Source organism: Notamacropus eugenii, chromosome 5, assembly GCF_028372415.1.
Source record: "Notamacropus eugenii isolate mMacEug1 chromosome 5, mMacEug1.pri_v2, whole genome shotgun sequence".
In the NCBI taxonomy this organism is placed as follows: Eukaryota; Metazoa; Chordata; class Mammalia; order Diprotodontia; family Macropodidae; genus Notamacropus; species Notamacropus eugenii.
Window position 1 is genome coordinate 414882721 of NC_092876.1, and position 19411 is coordinate 414902131.

The 19411-nt window shown below is 38.0% G+C and overlaps 1 protein-coding gene across 6 annotated transcripts in view; it reads right to left on the reverse strand.

The window, feature by feature from the left end:
• The window catches only part of AGPAT3 (1-acylglycerol-3-phosphate O-acyltransferase 3), a 154471-nt gene that overhangs the window by 82586 nt on the left and 52474 nt on the right, over positions 1-19411 (reverse strand). For all 6 annotated transcript variants that reach the window (XM_072614814.1, XM_072614817.1, XM_072614818.1 and 3 more), the window contains one exon: positions 15283-15343. The gene's annotated coding sequence lies outside the window, so the exon portion shown is untranslated. The remainder of the gene's footprint in view (positions 1-15282; positions 15344-19411) is intronic.

The window sequence follows — 19411 nt, forward strand, 5'->3', positions numbered from 1 at the left end:
GTTTACCGCTGGATACATAATCCTAATTTTCATGGTTAAACTAATAGAATATTCACATTGATATTTCTTGGTATGATACATTCCCACAAGACTATACAAACAGGAAGTACATACAAGTTTCCTTTACTTCCCTCATAGAACTAGAACACCCACAATCACCATCCTTGGAAGATTTCTATTAACTAATAGGGTCATCAATTATCATTTTCTTCATGTCATCAAAATACCTATGGAACTTTTGGTTAAAATGGCAAAGTGAAAGGCTGTAGAGGTGCCCAGCTCTCTCATCAAATTCCTGTAAATATCTGAAAAGGACCTGAGATACAAGGGGAAGAGCCATATCAGATAAGCCAGCTGAACTCAGGAAAAGAGGTCTGGGGCCTAAAGGCTCTTGGTGAGAGGCTATGTGAGCAATCCCTGCCAGCAGCAAATGGAGCTGGGATAGGGAAACCAGTACAGGCTAGGAGAGAAGCTGCAATAAGGAAGGCAGGATAAGCTCCAAAAAATGGTACAATCAATAATGATAATGTTATAAAGAAAACTTTGAAAGACTTAAAACTCTGACCAATCTAACTCTAAAAGAATGAAGATGAAACACACTATTTACTTCCTGAGAAAAGTAATTAATTTAAAAGGCAGAAAGAGACATATTTTCAGACATAGGTAATGTCAGAGTTGTTTTGGCCAAATTATGCAAGTATGTATTGAAGGCTTTTTTTTTCAAGGGATGGGGAAACGCTTTTTTGCTCAGTGGCAGGAGAAGAGGTCATAGAGGGAAAAATGGATTAAGTTTTTTATTTGTTAATGTAAAATAAAAGCAAAATAAGGAGAAAATGGAAGACAGATGAAATACAGGCAGAGAAAACAGGCTTGTGCAGGTATGAAATTTTTCACTTGAAAATTATTTTTCTCATTCTTGAAAATGTAAAATTTTATATTTATATTTTTACCAGGTACCAACCTGTATATGTACTAAATTTTAGTTCAGTGATATCTGTAAAAATATGTGCCTTTAAAATAGCCTGATAAATTACACAAAGGTTATACGGGCAATAAGTAAAGTTGACATGACCAGTAATTCCCTGATGCAGATTCTTTCTTCTCATCCATGCACGGGGAAGCTTTTACCTAAAAGACAAAGCTGCCCCAAGGCCCTGATTGGTCCTGCATTCTCTGACAGCTTCCTGGTCATCTAAGGAAGGGGCTGCCGAGGACTGAATCTGGATCGCTGCAAGCTTTTGTACCACTCACAAGTGAAGAATGGTTTTTATATTTGTAAATAGAATAAATAAAAACGTAAAAACCATTCTTAGTTCTAGGGCCTTCCAAAAGTTGGCTTACGAGTCACTTTATCAGTCTCTTTGATCAGATACATTTCCCTATGGAAATGAGGGGAGGACGGTACTTAGGGAAGTTAAGTATCCTCACTGGATATCCTTGCAGTGTTCAGTGTTCAATGATTTGCCTCTTTTCATTTCAACATCAAGTCTGAACTGACAGTATTAGGTGTTAAAGCTACGCCTCTTTTTGCAGTTGGAGGGAGGTAAGCTGGGTGGCTCACCTTCTGATTGAGCTGGGGGAAGGACCCTGTAAATACGAAACTGGGTGAGGTAATCAGATGGTGAGACAAAGGATTGCTCTCCTGATCATACATGGGGAGTCCTCTCTAAGGTAAAGGAGCAGGTTCTCATTCAGGCAGAGGTATTAGTTCATTTAGTGCTGAAGGATGATACTAGGAGAGTAAAAAAAAAATGCCAAGTCCATCATTCCCTGGTTGTTTTTAATCTCTTTGCATAACTTGGACTGTCAGCATAAGAGAGCTGGAAATAAACTGGGTAGGCACATTCAGTAACTAGAGGATGTACTCAGTTTTCTGGGGCAATGCAATGAAAGCTGAGGGAGAGCTGGGAGAAGTGGCAGTCACACAAAGGAATGCATCTCTCCAGAGAGAGGGAGAGACTGACTGACCTCCATCAAGAACTCACCCTACAGCCTCTTACCCAGAGATTCAGGTTCCTGCTGAGATCTAAACTATCAGACAAGAATGGGAGCCTAGTCATAGAAGAGGGGATGGGAAGGGTGCTGAGGCAGAGCCACGAAAAGGCAGCAACTTGCCTGAGATCTCCCCCAAAGCCCTTTGAATAATGCCATAATGCAATTTCTGAAGCAGTACAACTTACAAAAGGACAAGGTGAAGTAATTTTCTAGCAAAAGACAACTTAGAAGGTCAGCAGGAAAGGTCTATCCACCTGAGTGAGAATGGAGCACAGTCCAGCACATGCTGTGTCAGCACAGAATGGGACCCAGCAAACCAGGAACAGACCTGGGAGCCCCTGAATCAGCAGCAGCAGCAGTTATTTCTGGAGCTCTCAGCTCACAAACGATAAGGGGGTCAAACAACTGGTTAGAAGGAGATTACAAGAGTCTCTTTGCTGGCACTAGGGTCAGGATTCTGTTGCTTTGTCCATACTCAGATCTGGGTCACAGTCCTGGATGGCAGCTAGCACACCAGAGTCTGCAGCCACAGTAGAATAGGGACCCTTGTCACAGTTTCAGACCATAAAAGAGTGCTTGTGGCCACTCACAGGCCAGAGCACAGGCCAGTGGACGAGGAAACACCTCTTCTTAGCTCATACCACCTTGGAAGAACTGAAAACTTACAGTCCCTAGAAGTATCTCTGAAAACAGCTGCACAAAGCTCCTGACGCTTGGAACAGTGTGCCCTCCACCCTGGAAGCAGGGTCTCACTTTAACAAACGCTTAAAAGTCAAGAAATAGACTGGAAAAATGAGCAAGCAACAGAAAAAATTCTGACCAGAGAAAGTTACTACAATGACATAGAAGATCAAAATGCATACTCTGAAGAAGAAGACAAAGTCAAAGCTCCTCCATCCAGAGCCTCCAAGAAAAATAGGAACTGGTCTCAGGCCATGGAAGAGCTCAGAAAGGATTTTGAAAATCAAATAAGAGAGGCAGAAGAAAAACTGGGAAGACAAATGAAAGTGATGCAAGAAAATCACAGAAAAAAGGAAGTCAACAGCTTGGTAAAGGAGACACCAAAAAATACTGAAGAAAAGAATACCTTAAAAAAACAGAATAGGTCAAACAGTATGAGGTCCAAAGCCAATAAGGAGAAAAATGCCTTGAAAAGCAGAATCACCAAACGAGGAAAGAGGCACAAAAGCTCACTGAAGAAAATAATTCCTCAAAAATTAGAATTGAGCAAATGGAAGCTAATGACTTTATGAGAAATCAAGAAACAAACAAATAAAATCACAAGAAAAAACACAATGAGAAATGTCTCATTGTAAAAACAACTGACATGAAAATAGATCCAAGAGAGACAATTTACAAATTATTGAACTATGGGAAAGCCATGATCAAAAAAAAAGATAATTCTTTCAAGAAATTATCAAGGAAAACTACCCTGCTATTCTAGAAGCAGAAGGTAAAACAGAAATTAAAAGAATACATTGATCACAATGTCTGAGCCAGGTCCTGTACTCTATCCACTGCACTACCTAGCTGCTTTGAGAATAAGACTAGTCAGGAACAACTTGCTTTCATCTGGGAAGGAGTACAATATATCTTCACCGTCCTTCCTAAAAGCTACCTAAACTCTCCATACCACCACAATATGGTGAGCAGAGACCTGAAGGAGTAAGAGGCCCTCTTCCTCAGGACAGTGAGGTATACTACTGCATTAATGAAAGACTATTTACTAGACTAGAGCAGGTCATGGAGGCAGAAGCCCTGAAACAGATGGTGGTTATATCAAGGATATATGAATAGGAAATCAAACCTAATAAAATCCTGGGCACAGCTTCTTAAACAAGTTTTGAAAAAACCCAGAGGGTTCCAGGTTCAGTTAGGAATAAGCTGCTAACATTTGCTAAGAAAGAAATTTAGAGACTTACTGGACACTATTCCGGTTTTAGAGAACCCACATTCTTCACCTAATGTCCCACATTTACCAAGTCACCCACAGAACAAGCTAGAACATTGGAAAATGCAAAGCAGATTGTCCCACAATCTTCCCTCCTGGGCCCTTATGATCCTAATCATGTTTCCAGAGGCCTTAGTCCATAAAGACCAGGATGAATGAAGCTTTTAGCAGGTATGAAGAAGTAGCCAGAATAAGCAACTAATGGACTTCCAAAGTAGCTATAGCAGCCAGAATATCCACTCACTATTCCAATTTTGAAAAGCAGTTGCTTGCCACAGATGGTATGGTGTTCTACAATCACCCTTTGTCTAGAGTTGCTCATTATAGGTTGGTTGATATAAGATGTTCTCTCTAACAAGATGAATAGGGCACAGAAAGCTTCTATTGCTAAATGGAAATAGTATTATAAAAATCTCACTTACCCAGGTTCTCTAGTGTTAGTGCCACATGTGACTATTACTGAGGCTGACACCATTTTCCCCCCTTTGCCAATAATTCCATCTGCTATGAGAAAAGCATATGCCACTAGACTTCAGCAGCCACTAATCCAGTAACAGAAAATATCCTAGGGAATGAGGTTCCTGGCAAGTTCTCCCAGAGAGCTGAGCTCCAGGCTGCAGGGCCGACGCATGAAAGAGCCTTGAGGGATAAGTCTGAGAAGATTATCATTCACACTGATTCTCAGGCAGTAGCTCTGGGCTTTTCCAGGTGGTTTGGGGTCTGAAGAGAAAAGAACTAGCCAATCAAAGGTTCTCACCTTTGGAGTCAGAATCAGCGGAGGAATTGTGCTGATGTCTCCCAATACATAGTTGTTTGTGGGGTATGTCAGGACCCATCAGAAACATCACTCACTAAACAACCAGGTTGGGGCCATTACAAAAACAGCAGAAGTTGGAGAATGGAACGGACCTACTGCCAATATGGACAATGATGCAGTGACGCTAAGTTATTCAGGGCTCAGGACCACACAATACTTCTAAGGACAAGGTTCCTGCCTTACTGGGTTCTCCATACCTAATGGATCACCAACATAATCCAAGTGGCTCTCAATCTTGCCTCTGCCAATCAAGAGTTACATCCTCATGTACCTTTACTGCCCATGTGGGCAAATGTCTATCCTCTCCAAAGCCATGCCTGTGACAGACAAATCAATACTACCCTGGGAAAGGGGAAGGGCACTCCAGTTGAGTTTCTGGGATCCAATCTCCTGTAAGATTTAATTGATAATAATGGATTGTTTTTGGATATAATTCCAGTTGACCCTTTACCTTATTTCTTCCTCAGAACAGAGTAAACATTACTTCAACATTCTTGCTCCATCAGAAGACCCTATATACCTTGGAAAAATAATTCAGGTCATCCTCAAATGGCAAGCTTCTTTTCTTCTGGAATCATTTGGACAACTCCTTCCCAGAAGGGATGTGGGAAACCAAAGACTGGTACTGTTGGGAGGTACCTTACTTTCTAATAGAATGGGGGAGAATTGTTGATATATGACTATGGTATATTTGTATTTACTGAAAAGAAAAAGGATCACTCACTGTCTTGGTAGTAATTCTGAGTCACTGGATAGAGGTGAGGGAGAGACCTCATTTAGTCCCTGTGAAATAAGCGGGTAGCCTCTCTAAAAAGATCTCTAAGGGAAGCCAAAATTTAATATCATTCCTCTTATATACCTCACAGAGGGGGAGGTTTTGGTGGCTAAATCAGGAATTAGTGAGGGGGCAGTACTATTGGGAGAGCCTCAGTATCCACTTAGATCCCCAAACAGGTTACATACAAGGAGTTTGTGACACTTTACCACAGGTGATCCTGATGTGTGATGAAAAAATCGGACTATATGGGAAGTGTTATCGTCCATGCTATGGCCCTGATGTTCCTGGTACTGGTCCTACTCATAATCACTGCCTTGCATTAGGAGAGTAATTTTTTACTGTACTACAAGAGTCCATCTTCACTATGGTAAAAAAAAGGCATCATCCACCACTGGGAACTGTTTTCAAAACTCTTGCTCCATCTTTTCCAGGAATTATAAACTGAATTTTTGCCCAAGCGCTGTTGTTCTCTGAGGTTTTGCTTGCAGACGTTTTGGAGGCTCTTCTTTGGGGTTTGTATCTTAAGCTTCCTTGCCACTCTAAGAGCTCTTCCTGGTAGGATTCTGTTGGTTTGTTTGCTCATTCTTCCAGCCTCCTTCTTAACTTCAGACTTCAAGTGAAGGCTGATTTTGCTGCATTTCTGGAGGGAAGATGCTGGCCAGTCCTGTTCATGTATCTAACCTAGCCTACAAAAGAATAATTAGGGTAGAAATCCCAGCCCAAAGGGAAGTCTACACAACTGATACAAACTACAAAAGCAAAAGAAACTTCCCAGCTGTCTGATGGGGCAGAGCGTAGCAGCATTATTGTCTTGATCAGAATGAAACTTGGGTCAGGAATTGACAGAGCTCAGACCAAGAGGGCAATGATGATGCTTTGCCTTGGATTAGACTCTTTAGGGAAGACTGAAAGTGTGCAGGTCCCTAACCTGCCCTTGAAATCCTGGAATAACACAGCACTCAATACCTCAGAAAAGCATGAACAGGTGAGACACATGGCTGTTACTGCTGGTTTATGAAATTCTTCCTTTCTCAGTACACTGCCTAAGGCCTCCTTACCTTGGAAAGCCACCCCACTTCACATGGCTCCCTTCTCACTTCACTCTGGATGTATGACCCAGAACTGGGTGGCAAAGCTGGCAGTTCACAAATGTCTCCACTGCAATGCACCAGTATGGGTCTGGTGATGCCCTGGCATGGGTCTGGGACCTCATCGTGCCCTGGTGCACAGTCCTCCCTGGGAGCAGGAGGGCTCATAGATATTCTCCTGGCTGTGTTAAAGTGGGTTGGACAAATGACTCACTGTGACTTCTAAACTGCTCCACCAGAATGCAGTCTAGAGCAAGTCAAAATACAGGATCATATATTTAGAGCTGGAAGAGACCTTTGAGACTGTGAAATCTAATCTCTTTACGTTACAGATGATAAAGCTGAGATCTGCAGAATAACTGGCTTGCCCAGTGACACAAAGCTTTTAGGTGTCTAAAAGAATACTCATAAATTCAGTGGTGAGAATTGTGGGGGGGGAGAAATGGGGGGAGGGAGGTAAAGAATGGGGAGGGGTGGAACTTAACTGCACTGCTTTCTAACACTCCACCATTTAGTTCTATTTCCCTCTCCTATTCTTTTCTATGCATTTTTAAAATGTTTCAATGACTCTCCTATTTGGGGGAAGGGATTATTGTAAATTTTCTTTCTACCTATGCCCCATCCATTTAAAATTAATCAAGAGAAAGAAAAAAAACCCTTATAACAAATAAGTATAGTTAAGAAAAATAAATCTACATGTAGTCGTGTCCAAAAATATACATCTCTTTTTGTACCCTGTGACCATTACCTCTCTGTCAGGAGGAGGGTAACATGCCTACTGTAGGTTCTTTGATTTAGGAGGTTCTCTTTTTAAAGATATTTTTCTTTAAAATGCTGCTGCTTTCGTACAGTTTAATAGCTCTACTCACTTCACTCTGCATCATTTCACATCACCCAAGATTCTCTAAATTATCTCTTTTGTCATTTCTTATGATGAAATAATATTCCATGACACTAATATAACATAATTTGTTTTGGTATTCCCCAATTATCTAAAAGACAATCTAATGTACCCCTTTAGATTCTAGTTCTTTTATTCCTCTCTCCTCCACCTCTGATCCCTGCCTACCTCCACTTTTAATCATTCATTCAGAATCAGGAAGTTTGTTTTCCTGATGACTTGGTAATATTCTCCTTCTTAAAGATCACACAACTGAAGTCAACTGTCATTATCATGAGATTACTTTGGCTGGGTTCTTTCACACAGTCAAAATACAGGATCATATATTTAGAGCTGGAAGGAACCTTTGAGACTATGAAATCTAATCTCTTCACATTACAGATGACAAAGCTGAGATCTACGAAATAACTGACTTGCCCAGTGACACAAAGCTTTTAAGTGTCTAAAAGAATATTCATAAATTCAGTGGTGAGAAATATTCTTTATTTCTGAGAATTTTTAAAAAGCTCAAAAATTACAAGAAAAGTTAGAAGAAAAAGAATGATCCTTCTGAATAGAAGTCAGTGAAGTAGTTAGCAAAGAGATGATGACTGAATCTTATTTCCTAAAGACCATCACAGATAACATGTTATATAGTAAAAAGTGATTCATTCTCTTGTAAATAGTTCTATGATTTCAGTGTAAGTCTATCTGAACTTAAATTCTCCTAAATTCAACTCAGCCTCAGTCTCAGAAAACTCATGCCACACTTTCAGCAGCAATAAGGGTTTCCGCAATATTAAATGATATTCACTACTCAGCTTCCCACAATGACTCTTTTTCTTACAAGAAAAAAAAATAATGAAGCAATTATATGATATAACCTCAGCCTTTTAATTAGGGTCAGTTTTGTAATTAGAATTCTTATGCACATCTACAATGTCTCATAATTATAACATAAGTAACTTCTTTGATAATAAGACTTTATTTAATAATACTTTGCACAGTTTAAAATTCTTTTTTTTAGTCTTTTATTGTTTGCAAAGTCATTTACATATATAATTCTTATCATTGCCATTACATCATCATCATCACCACTGAGAAGTATGTACTATGTGCCAGGCATTGTGCTAATAAGCACTGGGGATACAAAGAAAGGCAAAAATCTCATCCCTGGCCTCAGTGATCTCACAGTCTAATGGAGGGAGACAATGTGCAAATAGCTAAATAGGATCAAAATATATTCAGTGTAAACTAGATGGAATCTCAGACTGAAGACATTAGAAGTAGGGGTGGGGGTCATTATCTCATGTGGTCCCCACAACAATCTTATCAGGTAGGTGCTATTATCCTCATTTTACAGATGAGGAAACTGAAAATGAGAGGTTATATGATTTGCCCAGTGCCAACAACAAGTAAAGGTCTGAAGCAGACTTCAAACATATCATTGAAATGGCCGGTCAACACCAAAAGCTTGCATCAGGGTGCTTCACTATCCATCTCCAATCCTTCTTTCCAGTCTTATTTCAAATGGTTCTCCATCCTGTTTTCTATAACCCAACAAAACTCAGTTCTCTGCCATTCCATAAACCTCTCTCTCTGTGTCATTGCATATACCATCTCCTACCTTGGGAATGGAATCCTCCTTTATTTCCATCAATTAAATTCTTCCTTTTCCTTCAAGTCTAAGCTTAAGTGCCATCTCTTCCATGATGCCTACCCTGATTGCCCTTCACTAGAAGAAATCTATCCCATCTTTAATATTTCACACTTCTCAATTTGACCTGTCCTATGTACATAGTGATGTTTTAATTTAGAGTGGTGTGTGTATCCTCCTCAGATCCTTTGTTTGTGAAATGGAGGTAATTCTATGTTCTTTTTTTTAAATTAAATTATTTTATTTGTTTTCAGTGTTCTATAATCACTTCCATATATCTTAGATTTTTCCCCCTCCCTTCCCAGAGTTTAAAATTTTATGCAAACTTTATCTCAATAACCTCCTCAACCTCCCTTAGTAATTTTGCTCATTATATAAGGAACGGGGAGGGAAGGACAGGAAATTTTATTCCCATTTTATTAAGTAAGTCACCTAAGATCAAACTCAGGACTCTTGTTCCCTAGTCCAGTTCTCTAAAAAAGAGCCCATGATACCTATAACTAGTTGAAACTTAAATTGTTTTCTTAGTGATAATAATAATTTGAATTTAAATAAAATGCTTTCCTCACAACAACTCTGAGATTAAAGAATATTATTCTCTTTTTATAGATGAGAAAACTGATACTCAGATATGGTAAATATCTAATACATGATAACACAGTTAATAAATCTCCTAGGTCATATTGGAACCAATCTCTCCTTGACTCCAAGACCAGCATGCTCTTACCTTCAATTAGATGTTCATAGAAGAAATGAGAAAATACATTTCCCTCTCCTATTTGTAGATGGGGCTTATGGGTACCGAACAATATATGTAGGTTTATGTGTTGGTTAGCTTTGCTGAATTTCTTTTTCTCTGTTTTTAATCTTACAAAAGATGATTCACTGTTTAAGTGAAGGGTAAAGAATTGATCAGAATTTAAGGAGATAAAAACCAAAATATATCAAGACAAATTTTTTCAAAGAAAAAACTTTAATATTCATAGTATCTAGGTATATTCAGTGAATAAACAAATAGTTCATGCTGACGAACTGATACTAGTTTTGATTATTTCTATGATTTGTTCTTTGATCAACTCATTGTTTAGAATTATTTTGTTTCCAATTAATTTTTAATCTATGCTTCCATGACCTTTTATTGAACATAATTTCTGTTACATTATGGTCAGAAATGGATACATTTAATATCTCTGCTTTTCTGCATTTGTGAGGTTTTTATACCCTAAAACACAGTCAATTTTGTGAAGATGCCATATACAGCTTCCTATTCTCATTCACTTTTCTCCAAAGGTCTATCATATCTCACTTTTCTAAAATTCTATTTATCTCCTTAACTTCTTATTAATTTTGTGGTTAGATTTATCTAAATCTGAGAGGGAAAAGTTGAGGTTCCCCACCAGTATAGGAATTCTTATTGTGTTTGCATCTACTTTACATTTTTCTTTAAGATGATTCTTCTGCGGGACAGCTAAGTAGTACAGTGAGTAGAGCACCAGCCCTGGAGTCAGGGGGGATTGAGTTCAAATCCAGCCTCAGATACTTGACATACTTACTAGTTGTGTGACCTTGGGCAGGTCACTTAACTCCAATTGCCTTACCTTTCCCCCTCAAAAAAAAAAAAAAAGACTATGCTTGGGGCTGCTTTGACGTCATTTTCTTCTTCTGGATTTGTGTTTTGATCTTCCCTGTCACCATAATAACTTCTTATAGCAAGGTTCCTATTTTGAGATTTGTTCATTTTTCCAGCCTACTTATTGACTTTTAACTTTATTTTAAAGTTGTATTCTTACCCTAGGATGGAAGGGGAACTGTTTCAAGCTTCAGCCCTTCATGCTGCTGTTTTCAGATTTAGTTCTGGGGTTCTGTAGGTTTATGTGCTTCCAACACAGTATGATCTAAGGAGAGTTGTGGTTACTACTTTCCTGGCCTGTGCTCTGGTCTTTACCCAGGAAGGGACCTTGTTCCCCTACAGCCACCAGTGTTAGCACTCCTCCTGACCCTGGAACTGTGACCAGGTCCCCCACTGTCATACAACCACAAGTGCTAATGCTCACCTCTGCCTTAGGATTGATAACAAGATTCCTACTCCTCCATGAGTGACCACAAACCCTCTTTTCTGACTTGGCACAACCAGGGTCACTGCTCCCCTGCAGCTGCAAGCGCTATCACTTCTTTTGGCTCTGAGGCTGCAACCCAGAACTGTGTATGGACAATACAAAAGGGTCCTGAACCCAGCACTGGCAAAGGGTACCATTATCTCCTACCAAAGAGCTATTCAATACCACCCCGACCCCCCCCAATTGTCTAGAGGCTGAGAACTCTGAAAGCTGCTGCTGCTGCCGCCAATGCAACCACTGCTGGCAGTGCAGCTTGTACTACACAGTCTGCACTGGGCTTCAGGCCTGATTACCACTCTGGTCAGACAGACCTTTCCTGCCAACCTCCTAATTTGTCTTAGGTTGGAAAATTGTTTCAACCAACCTTTTGTTGGTTCTGCCACTCTGGAATTCAATTTGAGGCATTATTTTAGAGTTTTGGGGAGGAGAATTTTGGAGAACTCGACTGAGCTCTTCTCTGCTTCTGTCATCTCGCCTCTAAAGTTACTTTTAACTAAAGTTTTAGAATATAGGACAGAGTGTTTCAACACCAAAAAGGACACTGTAACCTTCTTTAAATAATGAGTACCCATACACTCCAGCCATCTTCTTGCTACTGCACATATCTTTTCCTCACCCACAACCCTCCATGTGCACATAACACATTTTACACTTTTTAGGGAAAGGGTGTTAATCAATTCACTTAAATGTTATATTCGCCATTCATGTCATTTCTTAGACCAAAGCTACCACTCCCCTCTATATGTTTTCTCTTTCTATTAGGAAAAAGATCCTTGAGGGCAAGGGCTATCTCATTTTCATATTTGTATTACCAATGAACAGCACAGTGCTTGGCATACAGTAGGCACCAATAAATTCTTGTTCACTATTCAGAAAAGCCCCATTGTAACAAACAAACCCACAAAAATCAGATTCCCTATTCCTTAGATAAAATCATGTACCTTTAAAAAACAAAAATACTTTGATGAATCATTCCAGCAAACTGAATTTTAAAGACTATCAAAGAAAAGTTTAAGTACTGGAAAGTCCTACCACTGTGCCAGCTGCCTGACGATCAGCACAGAAATTTTCAAAAAGAAAATATATCAAACGAAGCAAACAGACAAACACCACACTTGAGCTGTCTTTTAGCTTCACTGCAGAGAAGCTGAATGTGAAGGATATCTGTACCTTTGATAAAGTATGAAGTAAAGCAGTAAGGATGGACAAGGAAAAGCTGCAGGGATCTTACATTTGCTTCAAAAAAGCAACTTCACACGCACAAGATGAGAAAGATTACTATGAGTCAGCGAGATATGCCAAAAAATGAAGTCTTACGCTACGTTAATTAGTTGTCTTGGTCAAACAACAACTGAAATACTGTGCTCAGTTTGAGATACTGGGAAATTAACTGATAAAGCAGAGAGTTTCCAGAGGAGGATGAATAGGTCTTGAGATCATATATTATGAGAATTGGTTGAAGGAACTGGGGATGGATAAGGGAAAACTTAGCAAGGAAATAATATAATAGCTGTGTTCAAGTCTGGAAATGGCTGTGGATAACGAATTAGGTACGTTCTGTCTGGCCCCAGAGAACACAGCCAATAGTAACGACAATAACAAGCTACAAAGAGACAAAACGTTGCTTAATGCAAGAAAAAATTTCCTAACAATTAGCTCTATCCAAAAGTAGAATAGATCTTCAAGCAAAAGTTTGTATGCTATAGGAAGAATTCTTCCATAATAAACAGCTGGGAGATTCTATGATCCTCTGGATGAGCTAGGTATATGTATCTATACATTCAATGACAAACAGTTGACTTAGGTTTTGATTCACATCCTTTTATTTATGGGCTACACACATAAGTCTAATGCAACAATATTAAATGCTTATGTCATGAAGTGTGAAAAATGCTCTGAACCCTGAGGACCCCAGCTAAAGAGTGGGGAGTTATAAGCTCTAACAGAAATGGACACAATCCCCACAATTCCTACTGCCAGGCATCACTCATCCAGCTCATATTTATAAAACTACTTTAAAACTAAGTTAAACATTTATTAGGCACTAGTCACTGAAAATACAGAGATGAGACATCCTTAAGGAACTTACGTGCTACTGTAAGCCCCAACTAAAAAATCATAGGAATATAGTTTCGATAAAAAGATCAAATAATCTAAATAAATCTTCTGTGACAGTAATGAAAAATCAAGAAAACAGATATAAAACTATCCACATTTAAGTTAAGCATACCTAGTTTTCAATATTTAAAAAGCACACATGTGCACAATCACTTGAACTTGAAAAACCTATTTTTTATTGTCTGAAAAAGTCATAATTGATAACAGGATATCACTGAAATTTTTTAGCTGTTCTAAATGGTCAGTTTTTGTGGCAATGTCATTAACTAGCAAATATTTACTCTAATATTCAACAACCGAATTGCTCTATCAATCATCTCCTCTCAATTCAGTTCAACTATGGAATTAATGAGAGCAGTTACAAATGCACTTTTAGCAACTTGGTGGAAAAAAATACTTGGTCTCATGTAGGAAAGGCCTGATTAAACTGAAGTGTAAGGATCAAAATGTCTTCCCCTCTATGAAAATAAATTCAAAGCAACAAAGCTACATGTTATCAAAGTCAAAGGATGATAATGGATCTAAAGTTAGTGGGGTCCTTAGAGGTCATCTCATCCAGTCTCCTGCACCCTTCATTTCACAGATATGGAACTTGAGACCCAAAAAGGTCAGATCATTTGCCCAAGGTCACACAAGAGAAAAGATTTGGAACCCAGGTGCCAGGATTCATTTCAGCGCTCTTTTCACTATCTCACACTATACAGTACAGACAAACTATATTTTAAAGCTATTCCTGGGGACCCCAGTATTCATAAACCAATGTTAACAATTATACATCGTCCAGAAGAATACGAGAAAAGGACAAGTGATAACTTTTTTTTTGTTACCTCTTTGAACAACACTAGTAAAAGGCCAATGAGAAAAGCCCCTGCATCCATTCACTAAAATAATATAGTCCATATAATTTCATTTAGTCACATTATTTTCTCATCTCACAAATACAGATCACCAAGAGAACCGTATAAAGAGCTCAATAAGACAATAAATATTTTAAGAATTCTTCTATTTGCTATCCTCTGAAAATAAAATGAAAGGTAGTCCATTATGATAGGAGAAAAAAAGAAAACAAGCAATAGAAAAAAATGAAATAGCAAGTAATTTGAAAAGAGCTTAGCTTTTGAATGATTTACATTCTAATTTTCACATCAATCTGGTTGTCTATGACTAATATCATCAGTAGAAATCACAAGTAACTTATTAATTCAATATCTAATAAAACTCAAGTATAATAAGCTCCTATCTAGAATGGTAGGGGAAATAAGAAGGTCAAGTTAATATTCTGGTTAAGAAGGAGTTATCAGATGTACTACCTACATGTATACATTAAAATTAAAATGCACGCATATTCATACAAACCATATTTAGAGTATTCATTTTCAAATAATAATAATATAAAAATATAAGTTGCCACTAAGTACTACTGAACATAATTTAATTTTTCTTTGATAATTCACAAGGTACCTTAGTACTTAGATATTCCTTAATATTTGTCATCAATATAAACATCAATTATCATTTTAGAATACTCTGGATACAGAAGATATAAAGACAAAATCAAATCTGTGCTGGCCATTTTACATACTCCAGAAGTTGTTTGTTTTTCAGTAACTCCTTGATAAATTAGGTATTTTTCTCTATCTCGTATGAATAAAGTATACAAAGAAAAATCTAATTATTTAAGCTTTTGGCTAGTTCGCATTTTAGCAAATTTAGCACATTTTAGTGTTTACTGGGCTAAATAGTACAATATTTTAAAAATTAACCCAAGTTTCCATTTCTTTTTAAAAACTCAACAAGTCAACAAATATTTATTGAGCAGCTACCATATGAAAGATCTGGGAAGGAATTCAGGGAGGAAAATGAACTTAAAACATCACTTACCAAGGCACAAAATTTAGTATCGTCAACAGTAGCACTTCTTACGTTTTCCAGCCTTTGAGGCCTGAAAGTAAAACACACGTATATATGATATATATATAAATATATATACGAATGTACATTGAATGACTGGGAAAGTATGTATGTATATATTCATAAAATAAATGCATTAAGCAAAATTAACTTTAAAGATTAAAAAAAAGGCAGCACATCAATAAACTGGTAAGTATAAGCTAACACGGTTTCTTATAAAATATAATACCAGTTATACGCTAGATACAGCACAAACACAGCTGTGGACAGCCTGGGGTTTTCCAGTACTATCCAGTCCTTCTGAAAGTACTTCCTGTTACTACAGAAAGTTATTTTCTAAAGGGAAAGAAAAGATGATTCTAGAAATGGCATGGCCCTCAACTTGAAGAAAGGAGCTTAGGCTACAGTTTCCACACAACTGAAAAATACAGTTAATAGCAGTCAAATAATTATAGTTTCAAGCACACATTTTTGTGTATGGATATGACAGCCTATATAGAATTCCTCTCTTTGTACACCCTGAAGGTATCTTTCAAAAATATTTAATGACTGACATCTAAGCTATAGGGAGAATATAAAGTTTTTTTCCCAACATTTCTTTGCTTATCCAATGAAAGCTTCCTCGAAGAAATGACAAACTCTGGCCTGGGTCCTGAAGAACGAGATGACAAACAACTAGGTTTAAATGCAATGAGAGGCTAGTCTCAGACAACACAGCAAATGCATTCAGAAAAACAAGTTAAAGGAAACTGGCCACATGACAGGCAACACGTCGTGGGGCAGTACAAGTAATATTTTGCCAGTAAAAATACCTCCTCAGAGAAATAAATCATTTCTGTGGATAGAAGCACCCAAGTGAGACAGGAAGTGTACTGGGGGATCTTTTGTTTCTTCTATGTAAAAATAACATGGTATATTGGGGAAAGATTCAAATTTTAAGAACTTTATGAATCTGAGAGCCTCAGCTAATCTACAAAATTGGAGTAAGAGTACTTTGTATTACCTATTTAATAAGAATAAGTCAATTATGTATCATAAAATATTTCCATAAATATGACTTATAATTCTGTATAATATTACCAAAATGGCCTCAAGCAAAATTTTTTTTATTTCTCCAAAATTTTTCATGGTGGTAATCGTTGCCCTCTTTTTCAACGTTCTCAATACTTTCTGGAAAGGACAGAATCAATCAATAGCTAAACTCTCCCTTCCCTCTGTTTACTCTTCTCTCACCCACAGGTCCTCTTAGAAGGGGGTTATTATAATTCATCTTTTGTTTAAAACAAATGCTCATTTAAGTTATTATTTTTCTCTTTTCCACTATCTATTTTTCAGAGTGATTCACCAAAAAGAATACACATGGAAGCACACCCAAGTTGTGATCCAGTCTAGATTGAGAAAGTTGGGAACACGGATTCACTGCCGTAGGGAATTCCTGATAGCGACACTCTACCAAAGCAGGTCAGCTCAATAACCTAACAGATGGTTCCACTGAGATATTAAAGTGATTGCCTAGGGTCACATGTCCAAGATTTTCTTGATTCTGAGGCCACCCCTCTTTAAATTGTTCTGGCTGCCTCTAGAAACCTTCACTTTATGATAAGCCTAGTTACCATTTCAGGATACAAGTCGTGGCATATTTGCCAAGCAATATTAATGTAAAAGGACAACCTATTACTTAATTGCCAGGAAAGACAAGATTTGGTTTCTTCAAATCATTGCAACAAGTATTTAAGTACCTGTTCTCTATGGTCTAGGTACCAAGGGGAAAAAAAACACAAAAATAACGAATGAAAAAGCATTTATTAAAAGCTTACTATATGCCAGTGAATCAGTACCTGCCCTTAAGGAACTGATAGTCTATTATAGTGCAATAATATGAATGTAAATAAGTAAATATAAAATATCTACCAATAAATACAATGTAATTTAGCGACACATTAAAAGTTTTGAGGGATAAGCCCCCTTGAAGTGGCATGTGACCTGAACCCTAAAGAAAGTTAGGAATTCTAAAAGGGAGGATAACCCAGGTAAGAAGCACAGCCTGCAAAGTCTGTGGGCATAACGAGTCAGCCAATTTGTCTGGAACTTCTGTTGCTGCTGCTGTTCAGTTGTTTCAGTCCTGTCCAACTCTTCACAGCCCCACTGGGGGTTTTCTTGGCAGAGATACTGCAGTGGTTGGCCATTCCTTCTCCAACTCATTTTACAGATGAGGAAACTGAGGCAAACAGGAGTCACACAGCTAGTGTCTGAGGTCAGATGTGAACTCAGGAGGATGCTTTCCTGGCTCTAGTCCGGAGCTCTATCCACTGCGTCACCTAGCTGCCACTTTGTCTGGAACTAGAATATATTAAAGGAAGCAATGGTCAAAAGGCCTAAAAGGGTGGGCTGGAGTCATAATGCAAATGGATTTAAATGCTAAAGAGAGGAATTGTATCTTCTGTAAAGGTTTCAAGGAGTCACTGTTGCATAGAGGAGCAATATGGACAGACTTGTAATTTAGGAATAACATTTTTGCAACGATGTGGAAGACAGGTTGAAGAGAAGAGACTTGAGTCAGGGAAACCAGGAAACTACTGTGATAGTGGCAAGAGACGATGAGGTTCTAACCTAGAGTGATAGCAGAATAGGGGACAGAATCAAGAAATGCTGTAGAGGAACAGATTTGGAGAACGAACTAGACGTGGATGGCAGCTAGGCTGCAATCCAAGGTGACTCGATCATGGTACCCAATCAATAGAAAAGAGGAAGGTAGTCAGAGGGGCAGATGTGGGAATGGAGGGAGGAAATGGAGGGGTAGAGTAATAAGTTCCTGCTTTGGACTAGTTGATCTGAGACACCTAGTTGGGACACCTAGTATGGGACACTTAAGTCGGTAACATCCAGTAGGAAGCTGGTAATCTGAGGCTGGAACTCAGGAGAGAAACTGTGGCTGAACATATAGCTCTAAGTGTCACCTGCACATATACAAATAGATGAATGGCTTTCTTTTCTAGAGCTCTCTAAGATTTACAAAGCATTTTCTTCACAACCTGAGGAATACAGTACAATTTTATTCTTTTGTTGTTATAACTAGGAGTACCAAGCACTATTAGAGGAGAAAGGGGAAATTTAGCTAAAGCTTCCTGGGAAAAATATGTTTCAAGCTCAGTTTTAAAGTAAGACTTGGAAAGGGAGAGGAAAGAAAAATATTGGGAAGATGTGGAAGGAATAGTATGAACAAAGTGAGGAAATAAATAAGTCATGCTTAGCTGGCTCTAGTAGGCTAGAATTCATTGTGGAGGAATTATTAGGTTGATGAGTTTGGGACCGGAAGATAATCTCAGTAAATTAATGAATTCTGGGTAATATAGATGAAAACAAATTTGAAAGTCACTTTACCTCTTTTTGTTTCGGTTTCCTCATCTGTTACAATGAGAATGACAATACCTGCAAGGTTATGGCCCCTTGCTTCCCACTCTAGGTGTCTGAATTTGGATAAAACACTAAACCTGTTTTGTAGCTCAGTTTTCTCAGTGGGGACTGGAAGAGTTCAAGGACATGTAACTTTTTTTCAAATGCTTACAACTCTATATGAGTCTATGAGTTTTCATTTCATCCATTTAAAATACTTTCACAGAGTAAGTCTCACATAGAATTTTTCCAGAGAGCTGCCTTTAGCCGAATTTCCCCTTTTCCCTCTAATAATGTTTGGTACCTTTAGCTATAACAATAAAAATTATTATTAGTAGTAATTTGTTACAAATTCCCAGACAATGAGATCATATCTTTTATTTCTCTTATATATACAACACCTAATGTATACTAATTACATACAGTGGGAACTTCCCACTTGGTAAATGCAGATGACTGACAACAGCAAAAATCATGTAGTAAGCAGAATATTTCCAATAACAGTGAGTTCTTCTCCTTACAATCTCCTCATAGTAAAATTTCACTGACCCACCATTTCCTCCTAATTTTATGAGGTTTCAAAATTGATCCTGAAAATAAATATGTTCATCCATCACCTGGTACTTGTAGTCTTTAATGGATAGTAAAGATAAATGGAACTAGTGAAAAAAACATTAGCTACTATATATGAAAAAAAAAGTATTGT